We start from the raw sequence: 4,907 nt of genomic DNA, 5'->3' as shown, positions 1-4,907 counted from the left end.
ATCAAGACTGAGAGAACGTTGTGCATGAAATTGATAAGAAGTCAGTTTGATCTCCAGCCAATGTAATTTCTCAAGATAAAGCTACTAGCAATTAGGTAATCTTTGATAACTTGCAGTCAGGGTATAAGCATGGGGCATAATTTTGTGCTTATGCGATCTGCAAATGTATTTTTCCGTCAATTTAAAGGAGAATACATTTTGGGAAAATATGTATATCATAGTTTCATGACACAATTTCGGAAAATTACGTCGTTCTGAGAATAAAAAGCTTGGATTTTTTTATATGATTTGTCAATAAAACAACTTTCTGATAGCCTTTGCCAGAATGTAATAGCGTCCTCATTTACCTCCACTTATTTTCGATACGAAGTAATAAATTATTATTGTATTCAAGGTGTTATGAAGTCATCAGTATATATTGCATCCATCACTGATTATCTATTATGCAATGGCGATACTTAGATTTCGTTACTTATCAAACTTCCAATAACAACAACAACTACTTTATTCTACGGCTGCTATCTTTTACAAATCAACCAATAAATAATACGGTTGAAAATATTTGCTAGAACACTGACGGTTATCAAATAATATTTAGGCAATGATACAATATCTTACAGGATGTATCAAGAATACTAATTTAACTTCTCTCTACAACCCCTAAAATAGAAACGACTTCCTTATTTCCTCAGTGTCGGATTGGCTGGGGCAAGGGGTTGTGAAGAGAAGACCCCCCCCCCCTTCCCCGACCCTTCCCTGCAGAGTGCCTACTCGGCCCCACCTACGAATAAATAGTAATTGTATATATATATATATATATATATATATATATATATATATATATATATATATGTGTGTGTGTGTGTGTGTGTGTATATTATGCATGTGTATATATATATATATATATATATATATATATATATATGTGTGTGTGTGTGTGTGTATATACACACACACAAACATATATATATATATATATATATATATATATATATATATATATATATATACGTATATATATATATATATATATACGTATATATATATATATATATATATATATATATATATATATATATATATTCCTTTGCTTCATTTTTGCTGCTACTAGACAAATCTAAATCCATTAGGACGTCCTTCCGAGCTCCATCCAAGCCTTTATTGCTCCTGTTAATATTCTTATCCATAAGCCATCTGTGAATGGTCAGATACCAAGATAAGAAGTAAGTTCGGTATGTCTGTACGTCTCGGCAGCTGAAGTGAAGGGCCGAGTTGAATTCAGTTTGGTAACCTTGTGATATTTCTGTACTTGCGTAACTCGTTCAAATATTATTCGCGTATTTATTTGTGATTTTAAAATTATTTTGCTTATTTGCGTATGTGTTGACACTCGATGTACTGAGGCTGTTTTTGTAAGAAGTTTGTATGTAGAAAACACCGTTTATTCTTCTGTCTTATGAAAGTCGTATTAAAATTCCTTCTCCTGTGACTTCGATGCAAATATTGCCCATTAAAAGTCAAACCATAATCTTCAGCCATATGACAATGAAGTGGAAAGAGATTAATTGAACGGAATAAAGAACTGTCATAAGTAAGAAGAACGGAATAGTTGGTAGTAACTTGGGAAGGGCACCAGCCACCTGTTGTGATACTACCGCCAGAGAGTTATGGTGTCTTTTGACTGGCCAGACAGTACTACATTGGACCATTTTCTCGGGTTACGGCTCATTTTACATTTGCCTACACATACACACACACGCACACCGAATAGTCTGTCCTATTCTTTACTTATTGTCCTCTGTCCTCATACACCTGACAACACTGAGATTACCAAACACTTCTTCACCCTAGGGGTTACTACACTGTAATTGTTCAGTGGCCACTTTCCTCTCGGTAAGGGTAGAAGAGACTCTTCGGCTATGGTAAGCAGCTCTTCTAGGAGAAGGACACTCCAAAATCAAACCTTTGTTTTCCAGCCTTGGGTAGTGCCATAGCCTCTGTACCATGGTCTCCCACTGTCTTGGGTTAGAGTTCTCTTGCATGAGGGTACACTTGGGCGCACTATACTTTCTTATTTTTCTTCCTCTTGTTTTGTTAAATTTTTTATTGTTTATATAGGAGATATGTATATCAATGTTGTTACTCTTCATAAAATATTTTATATTTCCTTGTTTCCTTTCCTCACTGGGCTATTTTCCCTGTTGGATCCCCTGTTCTTATAGCTTCCTGCTTTTCCAACTAGGGTTGTTGCTTAGCTAGTAATAATAATAATAATAATAATAATAATAATAATATAAATGTATTTGTAGAAAGAATGGAATAAACAGTTTTTATAAGTAGAAAGTTGAAACTCATATGCCGGAATGAACGATCTGTAATATTTTCTATTGATAATGGAGAAAGAAAAAACTAATTAACAGAAATAAAACAAAATCAAGTACACAAGATAACGACCCTTTTGAAATTAGAACTTCTAAGGGTGGTTGGCTGGCAGAGGTTCAGATGGGTACACACCAACGCAGGGTACTTGCCTGATGCAGACACCTAACTGATAGAAAGGTACAATTTACTGATTTGGACCTCTGGACTCTTCCATTCAAGCGAGACGTGAATTTGTACAGTTCTCAAGAAATATGAATTAAACGTGATTTTATATATTAAAAATTTATCAATTTGTTAATGCCAAAAAATTTGGTCTGGTAATTGATTTTGAAGCCCTAATATTTGGTATTCTTGTTTAGATGTCTATGTAATGATATATGTTCTAACAATATCACAAAACGTTAGGAAATGTCTGTTCAAGAACGCAGTATTTATTAACTGGGAATATAATATCAAAATTATAAAAAAAAATATAAAGATAAAAGAACAATTGCATTAATTTTCGTTATTTCTTAGCTCATTAGCCATTATCGTTCAACTATCCAGTATTCTAATAACCATTTTGAAATCAGCATTGCATAATCTTACATAAACTATCAGATTAAAGGCAGCAAAGTTATTACGAAATACAACGCTAGAATACTCCTTTCCAATGGTGTTTCTCCAGCAGTAAAGTAATGCAGTCAGTGCACCCCACGCAGTGCACTGTAAGCATCGCCTTACCTTAACAGCGTCATTTCGGCCCCTATAGTCAATTCTTTTTAGTGAGGCAGATTTGCATCACCTCGCAGGGGTGCCCTTTTAGCTCTGAAATGTTTCCTGACCGCTGATTGGTTTGACATGATCATTCTAACCAATCAGATAGCAGGAAACTTTTCCGAGCTAAAAGGGCACCGCTGCGAGTCGGTGCAAAGGTTCCTCGTTAAAATAAAATTGAGTATAGTTACATCCACTTTTTAACCCTCTACTTCCCCTCCATTCCACTTCCTTTCTTCCTTACTTGACAGTGCAACTGTTGAATCCCCTCCGTTACATATTAGCACTGAATGACCCACCCTGCCCCTGCGCTGAGCTATATATGCGGAATTCATAAATGCGGAAGCCTTCCACTTTCCGGCATAAGAAGCCGTACTCGCGTCACGCACGACCAAGACCTCGCACTTTGAATAGAAACCAAATCCCTACTAATTCAGTATTCTGGAGGCCAACGCCACACTCCGGCCATTGTTACTCGGGCACATGTAACCTTATGTATCTTGTCTAAGTTCTGATAGATAGCTATATTTATTGATATTTCATTTTTTTCTTGTCTTATTTATTTTGTTTCATTGCTTTCTTTAGAATCTATGGTTATCGAGATTATTTTATTTTTCTTTGTATATCGATTGCCTTGAAAACGGGAAATTATCGTTTTCTATTATTGTTCCCATTTTTTTGTGGGTGATTGGTGAGAGGCCGAAGTATTTGCAGTAAAACCCTTCAAGCAAGCAAACATATATAGATAAACAATTGATATTGTCATTAAATTAAAATTATGATAAAAATTAAGATTAAATTTTCTTCCTCTCGTTACATTCGTTTATAGAGATCATCCATTAGCCTTCTCTATTGAGATTCATTTTTATCAAATTTCAAATTTTGAAGTTGTATCCGTAAAATTTCTTCCTCATCATTTCCTTATTGGAATCCTCTATATATATATATATATATATATATATATATATATATATATATATATATATATACATATACATGCATATGTACATGTATATATATATATATATATATATATATATATATATATATATATATATATATAAAATGTATATACATATATATATACACACATATATATATGTATATATATTTACATACTTATGCATGTATATATATGTGTATATATATATATATATATATATATATATATATATACATACATATATATACACACATATATATACACATTTTTCGTATCACGTGTAGTGGCATAGCCAGACTTACAACTTCTCGGCCTCTCCCTGTCCTTCGGGTAGGAGAGTGGGTGTGAGGGATTGAATGTGTGTGATCGCGCGCGCGCTTGTGCGTGTGCATATCGATCGATATATTTAGCGATCATTTTGGACCGGTTGCATACACTAGTATATACTGTATTATTAAAGTAAATCGTGGTAAAGTTAATTCGTCCTTAAGATTCATGAAGTTCTAAAGTGGATTTAGATATTCCCATGTAACTAAAAAGTAATTAGAAGGCTATATTTATTGCATTTATATATTCTCATATAATTACATTTGAAAATAATCAGTATTTTCCCCGTATTTAGATATTTCAATATAGTTCTTGTTTAAAGTAATCAGTATTTTCCTCGCATTTGAATAATCCCAAATAATTATTTTTAAAAGTAATCAGTATTTTATCACATTTTTAGATATTCTCATATCTTTAAAACTAATTAGTATTTTCCTTGCATTTAAATATTCCCATATAATTACTTTTAAAAGTCAGTATTTTCCTCCCATTTAGATAT

Source organism: Palaemon carinicauda, chromosome 9, assembly GCF_036898095.1.
Source record: "Palaemon carinicauda isolate YSFRI2023 chromosome 9, ASM3689809v2, whole genome shotgun sequence".
In the NCBI taxonomy this organism is placed as follows: Eukaryota; Metazoa; Arthropoda; class Malacostraca; order Decapoda; family Palaemonidae; genus Palaemon; species Palaemon carinicauda.
Note: the sequence above shows the minus strand (reverse complement) of the source record.